We start from the raw sequence: 16365 nt of genomic DNA on the forward strand, positions 1-16365 counted from the left end.
GGCCCTTGCTTTTTCTTTCCCTTGTTTCTTGGCCATGAAAAATTCAATAATATGAGGTGGGCAGTTTTGCTCTGTCATTTAATTCCATGATGATATTCTGTCCATCTGACCATGGAATGTAAATTCCAAAAGCAAAAGCTAAAATAAAGCTTTTGTCTTTATAACTTGCTTATCCCAGATACTCATTAAAGTGAAAGGAAGCTCAACAACCCATTCCCAACGATGTGGCTATAAAATGCTGAAAAACATCTGTAATTTTGTTGAACTTAGAAGCAACTGTTTGGTTACTGCTAAAATCTAACTATATGTGCATAGATAATTGACAACTTCTATGATATAAAAGATGTTTATATCTGATTGGATTGTAAATTTTTATTGTTTTCTTCTATGTCTTCACATGTGTATTGAAGTAATTCAGTTTCTGTAAGTAATTTGTCTGTTCTTACAATCCAAACCAAATAGAAGTTCGTATACCTTCTTCCTTTCAAGGTTAAGTTCATAACATCCCAGAGTCGCTCCAGCGTATTTAAGGCGCAGCTTGTGTCTTCAGCCAGGTACTGTTAACAGTAAATTTGGGGTAAATTGTTGAAACTTGTTGGTGATGAACTTAAGCCTCTACTGGCTTTGTCTTGCTTGGAGTTTACATTTCTATTCAGAATTGAAAATAACAGTAACTTGTAAAGTTGTTCAAAATTGTAAAACATATAATGTTAGTTTAGTAAGTGCAAGATAATTTACCCACTGGTAATTTTAACTATTACTTTTGGAGCAAAGAATGAATAAAGTAAATGAAATATTACATCTGAACTATAGCTAAGTAATTGCCTTGTTTTTTTCATTATTTATTCACTTTACAACCCAACATTAGCTCCACACCCCCCTTACACTGTTCCTCCCCCCACTTTCCCTTCACTTTCTTCTCTGAGCAGAGGGAGTCCCTCCCTGGGTATCACCAAACCCTGGTACATAAAGTCACTGCAGTACTAGGCGTATGGTCTCCCACTGATGCCAGACTAGGTGCCCCAGTTACGTGTGAATGGTATGTACAGGCAGGCAAAAGGTTCAGAAGCAGCCCTCACTCCAGTTGTTGGGGGACTCCCATGAAGACCAAGCTGCAGATCATCCACGTATTTGCACAAGGCTTAGGTCTAGCCCAAGCTTGCTCTTTGCTTGGTTGTTAATTCTCAGGAAGCTTCCAAGGGTCCAGGTCAGTTGCTTCTGTTGGTCTTCCTCTGAAGTTTCTATTCTCTGCCCATCCCATCTTTCCAACAACTGCTCCACAAAAACTCTTCAATCTCAACCTAATGTTGGGCTGTGGATCTCTGCATCTCTATCAATTAGCTGTTGGATAGAGCCTCTCAGAGCACAGTTAAGCTAGACTAATGTCTATAAGCATAAAAGAGTCCCATTAATAGTGTCAGGGATTTTTTTATTTACATTTCAAATGTTATTCCCTTTCCCAGTTTCCCAGACATAAGCCTCCTATCCTATCCCCCCCTTCTTCCATAAGGGTGTTTCCCTACCCAACCACCCCCTTCCCCCCAAATGTTCCCCTACACTGGGGGTCCAGCCTTGGCAGAACCAAGGGCTTCTCCTTCCATTGTTGCCCAACAAGGCCATTCTCTGCTACATATGCAGATGGAGTCATGGGTCAGTCCATGTATAGTCAGTCTTTGGGTATTGGTTTAGGCCCTGGGATCTCAGCTTGGTTGGCATTGTTGTTTTTATGGGGTTGCAAGCCCCTTCAGCTCTTACAATCCTTTATCTAATGCCCCCAATGGGGATCCCATTCTCAGTTCAAGGGTTTGTTGCTAACATTTGCCTCTGTATTTGACATGCTCTGGCTGTGCCTCACAGGAGACAGATATATCAGGCTCCTGTCAGCATGCACTTCTTGGCTTCATCAGTCTTATCTAGTTTTAGTGGCTGTACATATATATGGGTTATATACCCAGGTGGGGCAGGCTGTGAATGGTGTTCCTTCAGTTTCTGCTCCAAACTGTGCCTCCATATCCCCTCCTATGAATATTTTTGTTCACCCTTTTAAGAAGGAGTGAAGCATCCATATTTGGTTGTCCTTCTTCTTGAGCTTCATATGGTCTGTGGATTGTATCTTGGGTAATTTGAGCATTTGGGCTACTGTCCACGTATAGTGAGTGCATACCATGTGTGTTTTTCTGTGATTGGGTTACCTCACTCAGAATGATATTTTCTAGTTCCATCCATTTGCCTATGAATTTCCTGAAGTCATTGTTTTTGACAGCTGAGTAGTACTCCATTGTGTAGATGTACATTTTCTGTATCTATTCCTCTGTTGAAGGGCATCTGGGTTCTTTCCCGCTTCTGACTATTATAAATAAGGCTGTTATGAACATAGTGGATCGTGTTTCTTTGTTGTATGTTGGAGCATCTTTTGGGTGTATGCCCAGTAGTGATTGATATAGCTGGGTCCTCAGGTAGTGCAATGTCCAATTTTCTGAAGAACCTCCAGACTGATTTCCAGAGTGGTTGTGATGAATTTTCATATATTGAATCATCCCTGCATCCCTGGGATGCAACTTTCTTAGTTTTGATGGATGATGTCTTTGATGTGTTCCTGAATTCAGTTTGTGGTTTTTGAGAATTTTATTGAGTATTTTTGCATCAATGTTCATAAGAGAAATCAATCTGAAGTTCTTTTTCTTTGTTGAGTCTTTGTGTAATATGGTGACTGTGGTCTCATATAATTAGTTTGTCAGTGTTCCTTTGTTTGTATTTTTGTGAAATAGTTTGAGGAATATTATTATTATCTCTTCTTTTAAAATCTGGTAGAATTCTGCACTAAAACCATCTACCCTGGGCTCTTTTGGTTGGGAGACTTTTAATGACCACTTCTATCTCTTTAGGGGTTATGGAGCTGCGTTGGTAATTTGCCTGATCTTGATTTAACCTTACTAAGTGGTACATGTCTAGAAAACCATTCTTTTAATTAAGAATTTGAACTTTTATGGAGCATAGGCTTGTGAAATAAGACCTAATGATTTTTTGAGCATCAGTTGTTATGTTTCCCTTTTCCTTATTGATTTTGTTTATTTGGATACTGTCTCTCTCTCTCTTGGTTAGTTTGGCTAAAGGGCTTGTTTATCTTGTTGATTTTGTCAAAGAATCATCTCCTGGTTTTGTTGATTCTTTGTATTGTTTTCTTTGTTTCTAAATGATGATTTCCTGCCTTCTATTCCTCTTTGGAGTGCTTGCCTCAGTTTTCTTCCCTCAAGCATTCAGGTGTACTTTTAAATTGCTGGTATGAGAAGCTTTTAATTTCTTTATGCAGGCATCTGGTGCCAGCCTCTTAGCACTGCTTTCATTACATTCCATAAATTTGGCTATGTTGGGTCTTTATTTTCATTGAATTCTAGAAAGTCTTTGATTTCTTTATTTCTTCCCTGACCCAGAGATCATTGAGTAGAGAGTTAATTTCCATGAATGTATAGACTTTCCAGTGTTTCTGTTGTTGAAGTGAGATGGCTGTTAGCAAGACCAACATGCAGTCCCTCCAATGACACTGATTAAAAGAGACCTGATACAAATTCAGTGTAGAAAAAAATAAGGTGATGTTCTACCCAATAGACTACAATTCACATGATTTTTCAGGGACATTCAAAATTTTATGTTTTCAGAAACAAGAATATTTGAAAGGAGTTCATATATGCCTCAGTATTTAAATAAAATGAAATAAAACACTTAAAAGCAAGAGTCATAAGCAACAAGTTTGGGATACCAAAAAATGTAACTCCAAAGAAGGCCTCATGGATTCCCCAACTCTGTAATAGCTTTGGAGAAAAATATACACCAAAGTTACAGAAAATACCTGGTGAAATAGAACACAAATGTTTACATTGGAACTCATTCCTGTGGTAGCACAAATGATCCCATAATCAACTAAGCACAAAGAAAAGAGAAAGCACAAGTTCCCTTTCCTGATGATCAGAGATAGGAAAATCACCAATGAGAGTACTTGATACTTCACATCCATTTCAGTAACACACTACAGAGCCCTTCTTTCACTTTCAAAATCCTCCCACTCAGGGACAGAAGGATAATTTGTAACCAAAAGTTAAATAACATCATAACATATAATGAGACTCTAAGAAAGGGTTCTTACTCAGCACAGGGACTAGTGAACTCTCCTGTCATTAAGAAAGTAGCTAGAAAGAAAGGAAGTTTTACAGGAAACAAAGCAGTTTCACAAACAGAAATAGGATATATTTTGTCTTTTTTGGTCATGTGGAAAAAGAAGGCTAAGCTTTTGTAAAAGTCATAGTTACAAAGACATTGTGGAGGGAGTGAAATGCTACAAGAGAAATGATCAAAGTCCATTTTAGGCATGCATAGAAATGGCATAATGAAATTGATTATGCGATATATATATATGTGTGTGTATAATATATATTTAGTATATCTTATTATACTTGTTTTGTAACTATTATTATAATTTGAGCATGTAATACAGTAAATAAATTGTAATTATAAAATAGTGTAATTATCCATTTAGTATAATTAGAATATATTAAAATATTCATAATTAGCATAAACATTAAATATATTTCACATACTATATACATATATACTACATGTATTAATTTATTATGGGTACTAAGTATAAATATTTTTATTGGATTTTAAAAATTTATTTATATTTCAAATGTTATCCCATTTCCCCTATCAAATGTCCCCTTCCCCTTCTTCTATGAAGTTGTTCCCCCACCCATCCAGCCATCCCTTCCCACCTCCATGCCCTGATATTTCCTTACACTGGGGGCTTGAGCCTTAGCAGGACCAAGAGCTTTACCTCCCATTGTTGCCCAGCAAGCCTACTGTCTACTACATATGCAGCTAGAGTTCATGTATACTCTTTGAGTGGAGGTTTAGTCCCTAGGAGCTCTGGTTGGTTGGTTGTTGTTCTTATGGGGTTGCAAATCCATTTAGCTCCTTTGATCTTTTCTCTAACTCCTCCATCAGGGCCCCATTTCTCAGTTCAATGGTTGGCTGCAAGCATTTGCCTCTGTATTTGTCATGCACTGGCAAAGCCTCTCAGGAGACATCTATATCAGGTTCTTCTTGGCATGCACTTCTTGGCATCAGAAATATTGTCTTGATTTGGTGGCTGTATGTATATGGGCTGGATCCTCAGGTGGGGCAGTTTCTGGATGGCCTTTCCTTCAGTCTCTGCTCCAAACTTTCCCACCATATCTCTTTCTATGAATATTTTTGCTTCCTCTTCTAAGAAGGACTGAAGTACCCACACTTTTGTTGTCCTTCTTCTTGAGCTTCATGTTGCCTGTAGACTGTATCTTGAGTAATCCAAGCTTTGGGGCTAATATCCACTTAGCAGTGAGTACATATCATGTATATTATTTTGTGATTGGGTTACCTCACTCAGGATATTTTCAAGTTCCATCCATTTGCTTATGAATTTCATGAAGTCATTGATTTTAATAGTTGAGTAGTACACCTTCTATAGATTATGATATTTTCTGTATCTATTTCTCTGTTGAGGGGTGTCTTTACAGCCTCTGGCTATAATAAATAAGACTGCAGTGAACATAGTGGAGCATGTGTCATTGTTATACGTTGGACCATCTTTTGGGTGTATGCCCAGGAGTTCTATAGCTTGGTCCTCAGGTAGTACTATGTCCAATTTTCTGAGAAGCTGCCAGACTGATTTCCAGCATGGTTGTACCAGCTTGCAATCCCACCCACAATAGCGGAGTATTCCTCTTTGTCCACATTTCCACCAGCATCTGTTGTCACCTGAATTTTTGATCTTAGCCATTCTGAATGGTGTGAGGTGGAATCTCAGTGTTGTTTTGATTTGCATTTCCCTGATGACTAAGGATGTTGACCATATCTTTAGGTACTTCTCAATCATTCAATATTTCTCAGTTGAGAAGTCTTTGTTTAGCTCTGTATCCTAATTTTTAATAGGAATATTTGATTCTGAGGAGTCTAAGTTTTTGAGTTCTTCATATATATTGGATATTAGCCCTCTGTCTGATGTAGGATTGGTAAAGATCTTTTCCTAATCTGTTGGTTGACATTTTGTCCTAATGACAGTATCCTTTGCCTTACAGAAGCTTTGCAAATTTAAGAAGTCCCATTTGTCAATTCTTGATCTTAGAGCATAAGCCATTGTTGTTTTCTTTAGGAAATTGTCAGATGCCTAGAACAAATGAAACTCAAGATGGATGATCAAAATGTGAATGCTTCACTCCTTCTTTAAAAGGGGAACAAGAATACCCTTGGCAGGGAAGAGAGAGGCAAAGATTAAAACAGAGACTGAAGGAACACCCATTCAGAGCCTGCCCCACATGTGCCCCATACATATACAGCCACCCAATTAGACAAGATGGATGAAGCAAAGAAGTGCAGACCAACAGGAGCCGGATGTAGATCGCTCCTGAGAGACACAGCCAGAATACAGCAAATACAGAGGTGAATGCCAGCAGCAAACCACTGAACTGAGAATAGGACCCCCATTGAAGGAATCAGAGAAAGAACTGGAAGAGCTTGAAGGGGCTCGAGACCCCATATGTACAACAATGCCAAGCAACCAGAGCTTCCAGGGACTAAGCCACTACCTAAAGACTATACATGGACTGACCCTGGACTCTGACCTCATAGGTAGCAATGAATAACCTAGTAAGAGCACCAGTGGAAGGGGAAGCCCTGGGTCCTGCTAAGACTGAACCCCCAGTGATCTAGACTGTTGGGGGGAGGGCGGCAATGGGGGGAGGGTTGGGAGAGGAACACCCATAAGGAAGGGGAGGGGGGAGGGGGATGTTTGCCCGGATACCGGGAAAGGGAATAACACTCGAAATGTATATAAGAAATACTCAAGTTAATAAAAAAAAAGGAAATTGTCCACTGTGCCCACGTGTATGAGAATCTTCCCTACTTTTTCTTCTATTAGTTTGAGTGTATTTGGTTTTATATGGAGGCCCTTGATCCACTTGTGCTTGATGTCTGTACAGGGTGACAAGAATGGTTTGATTGTACATGCTGACTTCCAGTTGAACCAGTGCCACTTGTTGAAAATGCTATCCTTTTTTCCAGTGGATGGATTTAGCTCCTTTGTCAAAGATCAAGTGATCATAGATGTGTGGTTCATTTCTGGGTCTTCAATTCTATTCCATTGATCTACCTGCCTGTCTCTTTACCAATACCATACATTTTTTATCACTCTTGCTCTGTAATACAGCTTGAGGTCAGGAATAGTGATTCCCCCAAGAAGTTTTTATATTGTTGATGATATTTTTTGCTACCCTGTGTTTTTTGTTATAACAAATGAGATTGCAAATGACTCTTTCTAACTCTATGAAGAATTGAGTCAGGTTTTTGATGGGGATTGCACTGAATCTGTAGTTTGCTTTTAGCAACATGACCATTTTTACTGTATTAATCCTGCCAATCCATGAGCATGGGAGAACTTTCAATCTTCTGAGATCTTCTTCAATTTCTTTCTTCAGAGACTTAAAGTCCTTGCCATACAAATCTTTCACTTACTTGGTTAGAGTAACACTGAGGTATTTTACATTATTTGGGACTATTGTGAAGGGAATCATTTTCCTAATTTTTTTCTCAGCCTGTTAATTCTTTGAATAGAAGAAGGCTACTCATTTGTTTGAGTTAATTTTATATCCAGCCACTTTGCTGAAGTTGTTTATCAGGTTTAGGATCTCTTCTGGAATTTTTGTGGGCTCTAAGTATACTAACATATCATCTGAAAATAGTTATATTTTGACTTCTTACTTTCCAAATTGTATCCCTTTGACCTCCTTTCATTGTCTGATTGCTTTGGCTAGGACATCGAGTACTATATTGAATAGGTAGGAAGAGAGTGGGCATCCTTGTCTACTTCTTGATTTTAGTGGGATTATTTCAAGTTTCTCTCCATTTAGTTTGATGTTGGCTACTGTTTTGCCATTTATTGATTTTACTATGCTTAGGTATGAGCTTTGAGTTCCTAATCTTTTCAAGACTTTTATCATGAAGAGGTGTTGAATTTTGTGAAATGATTTCTCAGCATCTATTGGGATGATTAAGTGGTTTATTCCTTTAAATTTGTTTACATAGCAAATTATATTGATGTATTTACATATACTGAACTATTTCTGCGTTACTGGGATGAAGCCAACTTGATGATGATGGATGGAACTTTTGATAAGTTCTTGGATTTGGTTTTCAATAATTTTATTCATTATTTTTCCATCAATATTCATAAGGGAAATTGGTCTGAAATCCTCTTGTTGGGTCTTTGTGTAGTTTTGGTATAAGCACAATTATTGCTCCATAGAAGGAGTTGGGTATTTTTCCATTTGTTTCTATTTTGTGGAATAGTGTGAAGGGTATTAGGTCTTCTTTGTGGGTCTGACAGAATTCTGCACTAACCCATCTGGTACTGGCCTCTGTTTGGTTGGGAAACTTTTAATGGCTGCTATTTCTTTAGGGCTTATGCAGTTATTTAGATGGTTTACCTGGTCCTGATTTAACTTTGGTACCTGGAATGTGTCTAGAAAATGGTTCATTCCTTCCAGATTTTCCAATTGGTTGAGAATAGGCTTTTGTAATAGGATCTGATGACTTTTTGAACTTCCTCAGTTTCTGATGTCATGTCTTCCTATTCATTTCTAATTTTGTTAATTCAGATACTGTCTCTGTGCCCTCTGATTAGTCTGGCTAGGGGCTTATCTATCTTGTTGATTTTCTTAAAGAACCAGCTCCTGACTTTGTTGATTTTTTTGTATAGTTATTTTTGTTTCTACTTGGTTGATTTCAGCACTGACTTGGATTATTTCCTGCCTTGTCCTCCTCATGAGTGCATTTGCTTCTTTTTTTTAAAATTTGTTTAATACTTAATAATAATTTTTTGGTTTCCGGGCAAACATCCCCTCCCCCCTCCCCTTCATTATGGGTGTTCCCCTCCCAACCCTCCCCCCGTTGCCGCCCTCCCCCCAACAGTCTCGTTCACTGGGGGTTCAGTCTTTGCAGGACACAGGGCTTCCCCTTCCACTGGTGCTCTTACTAGAATATTCATTGCTACCTATGAGGTCAGAGTCCAGGGTCAGTCCATGTATAGTCTTTAGGTAGTGGCTTAGTCCCTGGAAGCTCTGGTTGCTTGGCATTGTTGTACATATGGGGTCTCGAGCCCCTTCAAGCTCTTCTAGTTCTTTCTCTGATTCCTTCAACGGGGGTCCTATTCTCAGTTCAGTAGTTTGCTGCTGGCATTCGCCTCTGTATTTGCTGTATTCTGGCTGTGTCTCTCAGGAGCGATCTACATCCGGCTCCTGTCAGTCTGCACTTCTTTGCTTCATCCATCTTGTCTAATTGGGTGGCTGTATATGTATGGGCCACATGTGGGGCAGGCTCTGAATGGTAGTTCCTTCAGTCTCTGTTTTAATCTTTGCCTCTCTCTTCCCTGCCAAGGGTATTCTTGTTCCCCTTTTAGAGAAGGAGTGAAGCATTCACATTTTGATCATCCGTCTTGAGTTTCATTTGTTCTAGGCATCTAGGGTAATTCAAGCATTTGGGCTAATAGCCACTTATCAGTGAGTGCATACCATGTATGTCTTCTTTGATTGGGTTAGCTCACTCAGGATGAAATTTTCCAGTTCCAACCATTTGCCTACGAATTTCATAAAGCCGTTGTTTTTGATAGCTGAGTAATATTCCATTGTGTAGATGTACCACATTTTCTGTATCCATTCCTATGTTGAAGGGCATCTGGGTTCTTTCCAGCTTCTGGCTATTATAAAAAAGGCTGCGATGAACATAGTGGAGCACGTGTCTTTTTTATATGTTGGGGCATCTTTTGGGTATATGCCCAAGAGAGGTATAGCTGGAACCTCAGGCAGTTCAATGTCCAATTTTCTGAGGAACCTCCAGACTGATTTCCAGAATGGTTGTACCAGTCAGCAATCACACCAACAATGGAGGAGTGTTCCTATTTCTCCGCATCCTCGCCAGCATCTGCTGTCACCTGAGTTTTTGATCTTAGCCATTCTCACTGGTGTGAGGTGAAATCTCAGGGCTGTTTTGATTTGCATTTCCCTTATGACTAAAGATGTTGAACATTTCTTTAGGTGTTTCTCAGCCATTCGGCATTCCTCAGTTGTGAAATCTTTGTTTAGCTCTGAACCCCATTTTTTAATAGGGTTATTTGTCTCCCTGAGGTCTAACTTCTTGAGTTCTTTGTATATTTTGGATATAAGGCCTCTATCTGTTGTAGGATTGGTAAAGATATTTTCCCAATCTGTTGGTTGCCGATTTGTCCTAACCACAGTGTCCTATGCCTTACAGAAGCTTTGCAGTTTTATGAGATCCCATTTGTCGATTCTTGATCTTAGAGCATAAGCCACTGGTGTTTTGTTCAGGAATTTTTTTCCAGTGCCCATGTGTTCCAGATGCTGCCCTAGTTTTTCTTCTATTAGTTTGAGTGTATCAGGTTTGATGTGGAGGTCCTTGATCCACTTGGACTTAAGCTTTTTACAGGGTGATAAGCATGGATCAATCTGCATTCTTCAACATGTTGACCTCCAGTTGAACCAGCACCATTTGCTGAAAATGCTATCTTTTTTCCATTGGATGGTTTTGGCTCCTTTGTCAAAAATCAAGTGACCATACGTATGTGGGTTCATTTCTGGGACTTCAATTCTATTCCATTGGTCTATCTGTCTGTCTCTGTACCAATACCATGCAGTTTTTATCACTATTGCTCTGTAATACTGCTTGAGTTCAGGGATAGTGATTCCCCCTGAAGTCCTTTTATTGTTGAGGATTGTTTTAGCTATCCTGGGTTTTTTGTTATTCCAGATGAATTTGCAAATTGTTCTGTCTAACTCTTTGAAGAATTGGATTGGTATTTTGATGGGGATTGCATTGAATCTGTAGATTGCTTTTGGTAAAATGGCCATTTTTACTATATTAATCCTGCCAATCCATGAGCATGGGAGATCTTTCCATCTTCTGAGGTCTTCTTCAATTTCTTTCCTCAGAGTCTTGACGTTCTGATTGTACAGATCTTTTACTTGCTTGGTTAAAGTCACACCGAGGTACTTTATATAATTTGGGTCTATTATGAAGGGTGTCGTTTCCCTAATTTCTTTCTCGGCTTGTTTCTCTTTTGTGCTGAGGAAGGCTACTGATTTATCTGAGTTAATTTTATACCCAGCCACATTGCTGAAGTTGTTTATCACCTTTAGTAGTACTCTGGTGGAACTTTTGGGATCACTTAAATAAACTACCTTATCATCTGCAAATAGTGATATTTTGACTTCTTCTTTTCCGATCTGTATCCCCTTGATCTCCTTTTGTTGTCTGATCGCTCTGGCTAGAACTCCAAGAAGTCTATTGAATAAGTAGGGAGAGTGTGGGCAGCCTTGTCTAGTCCCTGATTTTAGTAGGATTGCTTCAAGTTTCTCTCCATTTAGTTTAATGTCAGCAACTGGTTTGCTGTATATGGCTTTTACTATGTTTAGGTATGGGCCTTTCATTCCTATTCTTTCCAGGACTTTTATCATGAATGGGTGTTGAATTTTGTCAAATGCTTTCTCAGCATCTAATGAAATGACCATGTGGTTTTGTTCTTTCAGTTTGTTTATATAATGGATTACGTTGATGGTTTTCCGTATATTAAACCATCCCTGCATGCCTGGGATGAATCCTACTTGATCATGGTGGATTATTGTATTTGATATTAGAATGGCTACTTCAGCTTGCTTCTTCTGACCATTTGCTTGGAAAGTTTTTTTCCAGCCTTTCAGTTTGAGGTAGTGTCTGTCTTTGTCTCTGAGGTGTGTTTCCTGTAGGCAGCAGAATGCAGGGTCCTCGTTGCGTATCCAGTTTGTTAATCTATGTCTTTTTATTGGGGAGTTGAGGCCATTGATGTTGAGAGATACTAAGGAATAGTGATTATTGCTTCCTGTTATATTCATATTTGGATGTGAGGTTATGTTTGTGTGCTTTTCTTCTCTTTGTTTTGTTGCCAAGATGATTAGTTTCTTGCTTCTCCTAGGGTATAGCTTGCCTCCTTATGTTGGGCTTTTCCCTTTATTATCCTTTGTAGTGCTGGATTTGTAGAAAGATATTGTGTAAATTTGGTTTTGTCATGGAATATCTTTGTTTCTCCATCTATGTTAATTGAGAGTTTTGCAGGATACAGTAACCTGGGCTGGCATTTGTGTTCTCTTAGGGTCTGTATGACATCTGTCCAGGATCTTCTGGCCTTCATAGTTTCTGGCGAAAAGTCTGGTGTGATTCTGATAGGTCTGCCTTTATATGTTACTTGACCTTTTTCCCTTACTGCTTTTAATATTCTTTGTTTATTTTGCGCGTTTGGTGTTTTGACTATTATGTGACGGGAGGTGTTTCTTTTCTGGTCCAATCTATTTGGAGTTCTGTAGGCTTCTTTTATGCCTATGGGTATCTCTTTTTTTAGGTTAGGGAAGTTTTCTTCTATGATTTTGTTGAAGATATTTACTGGTCCTTTGAGCTGGGAGTCTTCACTCTCTTCTATACCTATTATCATTAGGTTTGATCTTCTCATTGAGTCCTGGATTTCCTGTATGTTTTGGCCTAGTAGCTTTTTCTGCTTTACATTATCTTTGACAGTTGAGTCAATGATTTCTATGGAATCTTCTGCTCCCGAGATTCTCTCTTCCATCTCTTGTATTCTGTTGGTGAAGCTTGTATCTACAGCTCCTTGTCTTTTCTTCTGATTTTCTATGTCCAGGGTTGTTTCCATGTGTTCTTTCTTGATTGCTTCTATTTCCATTTTTAATTCCTTCAACTCTTTGATTGTGTTTTCCTGGATTTCTTTCAGGGATTTTTGTGTCTCCTCTCTATGGGTTTCTACTTGTTTATTTATGTTTTCCTGGAATTCTTTCAGGGATTTTTGCGATTCCTCTCTGTAGGCTTCTACTTGTTCTCTAAGGGAGTTCTCCACGTCTTTCTTGAAGTCCTCCAGCATCATGATCAAATATGATTTTGAAACTAGATCTTGCTTTTCTTGTGTGTTTGGATATTCCATGTTTATTTTGGTGGGAGACTTGGGCTCCGATGATGCCATGTAGTCTTGGTTTCTGTTGCTTGGGTTCCTGCGCTTGCCTCTCGCCATCAGATTATCTCTAGTGTTACTTTGTTCTGCTATTTCTGACAGTGGCTAGACTGTTCTATAAGCCTGTGTGTCAGGAGTGCTGTAGACCTGTTTTCCTGTTTTCTTTCAGCCAGTTATGGGGACAGAGTGTTCTGCTTTCGGGCGTGTAGTTTTTCCTATCTACAGGTCTTCAGCTGTTCCTGTGGGCCTGTGTCTTGAATTCACCAGGCAGGTCACTTGTAGCAGAAAAGTTTGTCTTACCTGTGGTCCCGAGGCTCAAGTTTGCTCGCGGGGTGCTGCCCAGGAGCTCTCTGCGGCAGCAGCAACCAGAAAGATATGTGCCGCCCTTTCCGGGAGCTTCTGTGCACTAGCGTTCCAGATGGCGTTTGGTGTTTTCCTCTGGCGTCCGAGATGTGTGTGCAGAGTGCAGTTTCTTCTGGTTTCCCAGTCGTGTCTGCCTCTCTGTAGGTTTAGCTCTCCCTCCCACGGGATTTGGGTGCAGAGAACTGTTTATCCGGTCTGTATCCTTCAGGTTCCGGCGGTGTCTCAGTCGCAGGGGTCCTGCCGCTCCTGGGCCCTCCCCTACGGGAACCCAGAGGCCTTATACAGTTGCCTCTTGGGCCAGGGATGTGGGCAGGGGTGGGCAGTGTTGGTGGTCTCCTCCGCTCTGCAGCCTCAGGAGTGCCCACCTGGCCAGGCGGTGAGATCTCTCCCACGGGGTTTGGGAGCAGAGAGCTGCTGCGGGCCGGGATCAGCGGGTCGCATTTGCTTCTTTTTGTTCTAGAACTTTTAGGTGTGCTGTCAAGCTGCTAGTGTATGCTCCCTCCAGTTTTCTTTTAGAGGCCCTCAGATCTATGAGTTTTCCACAGCACTGCTTTCATTGTTTCTCATAAGTTTGGTTATGTTGTGCCTTCGTTTTCATTAAATTATAAAGTCTTTAATTTCTTTATTTTTTCCTTGACCAAATTACCATCGGGTAGAGTGTTGTTCAGCTTCCATGTGTATGTGGGCTTTCTATCATTTTTGCTCTTATTGAAGGCCAGCTTTCATCCATGGTGATCTGATAGGGAACATGGGATTATTTCAATCTTCTTGTATCTGTTGAGTCCTGTTTTGTGTCTGATTATATGGTCAGTTTTGGAGGAGGTACCATGAGGTGCTGCAAAGGTGGTCTATTCTTTTTTTTTAGGATGAAATGTTTATAGATATGTTAAATCCATTTGGTTCATAACATCTGTTAGTTTCTCTGTGTCTGTGTTTAGTTTCTCTTTCCATGTTATGTCCATTATTAGAGTGGGTTGCAATGTGTTCTTTGAGCTTAATAAAGTTTCTTTTATGAATGTAGGTGCCCTTCCATTTGTGCTGCAAGGTTATAGCAGGGTATTACCTAGCATGGTCCATTAAATAGCAGTGTGCTTTGGGTGGCAATGAGATGACCTTAGTGTCTACTAGGGCCCCAAGAAATGGTTCACTATGTGGGGTTATGGAGGGTGCCTAACAACTGCTGATACACAGTTCATGTAGAACTGCATGGTTGGTGAACAGAAAGGCTTGTCATAGAGTATGTTACATGGGGCTTTGTGGGGAAATATTCAGCTGGTTCTAGATGAGCAATACATTTGAGGAGATGGTTTTGGGGGATGGGACTTCAAGCTGGGCCAAATACTACTAATGGTATTTGAGCAGAGCAGCTGGAGGACATATGTGTCAAGTCCTGACTTGCTGGTATGTATTGAATAGAGTGGTGGAGAGAGAGGCATCCAGACCTGATACATTGTAATGTTTGTGGAGTTTTGGTATGTGTTTGTGTGTGCGTGGAAAAAGGTCTCAGTTAAGACCTAATATCTAGAGGTATATGTGGTATAGGGCCACAAGTATTTGCATGGGCTGGTACCTACTAGTGTTGGAGCTGTGCTGTGTCCAGCAGAGCCTGGTAACTTGAAGTCTTTGTAGGGGAGCAGGAGGATGTCTGCACGGGTTGATAACTAGCAGTGTGTATAGAGAATTCATAGGACATGTGCAGCCCTAGGCTTTCTGTTTTCTAGGAGAAGCAGCATTGAGACACTCAAGCTACAGAATGTTCCATGTCTTTCCCATCTTTTACCTCACTCTTCTACTTTCCTGAGGTATTTGGAAGTCAAAAGCAAAGCTAACAGTAAGAGCTGGAAGGGACAACACAGCTTTGGGTTGTGATCATTCTTCTATCCCACATTCCTGTGGAGAAATCTTGGAAGTGGATAAGGGAGTCTTGAGTGTAATACAGCAGCAAACAAAGCACATCTGCCTGTCTGCCAGGACATTCCCTTGGTACTGCTAAATAGTAAATCAGTATCTTGGCATAGGATAGGAATTTGTGGCACCTGGGTGTTACAGTGATGAGGCTCACTCTAGATGTCCTAAGGAGGTGTTTGAACAAGCCAGGCTCCACATTCTGTATTTTCTTGTCTGGTAAATGCAGAGCTCCTGTGTCCATAGTTCACCTTTTCTGTGTTATGTTATAACATAACTGAATAATCCTCTTCACAACGTCACAGTTAGGTAATTCTCTTAGGTAACTTTTATATGAACACTATAGTTTTAGATTTTGGGACAGTGTAATATTGGTGACAGTGTTCATTATTTCAATGGCTTTCCTACTTGTTTTTTTAAGCTTCTTTTGCAACCCTTGTGGATAAACAATGTTATCTGCCTTGATTTGCCTGTGTGCCTTTGACAGAACTAGCTGACTTGAATTAGGTGATCTGTTGCTGGTTTTTGTGGTCAATCTCATGTGTTCAGTCTTTGTTCCTTCCTTGTAGCACTTTCTGTTTCTTGGAGGCTTTGTGTGGAAAGTGCTAGAACCAGAAGTGCAGGGTCTTGAGGAATCTTTTCTGCCCTCTTCCAGTAATTTGTTACATTTGGTATTTGAGCATCATACTAGATTTGGCTAAGTCTATAGATGAAGTGCTAAAGTTCCCTCATGTTAACAACTTTATATTTCTATCAACCAAGTTTTAAAGTTTTCTTAATGACAATTTACGTAAGTTATGTTGGAATTCTTGAATACTTCAATATTTAAATAGAATTTTTCAGTGAGAAATTGTCTAATAGGATGACCTCCAGTTCACCCTCTTCAGCTTAGTTGTAGCCAGGCATAATTGGTCCATGGACGTTGCCTTTCTCAGATCTAGTCTAGAGGCCCAACAGTTGTGCATTCCCTTCTCAAGACTCTACTGAGACACGTTCCTCATCTGATA

The sequence above is a fragment of the Rattus norvegicus genome, chromosome 9 (assembly GCF_021556685.1).
Source record: "Rattus norvegicus strain SHRSP/BbbUtx chromosome 9, alternate assembly SHRSP_T2T, whole genome shotgun sequence".
Lineage (NCBI taxonomy): Eukaryota > Metazoa > Chordata > Mammalia > Rodentia > Muridae > Rattus > Rattus norvegicus.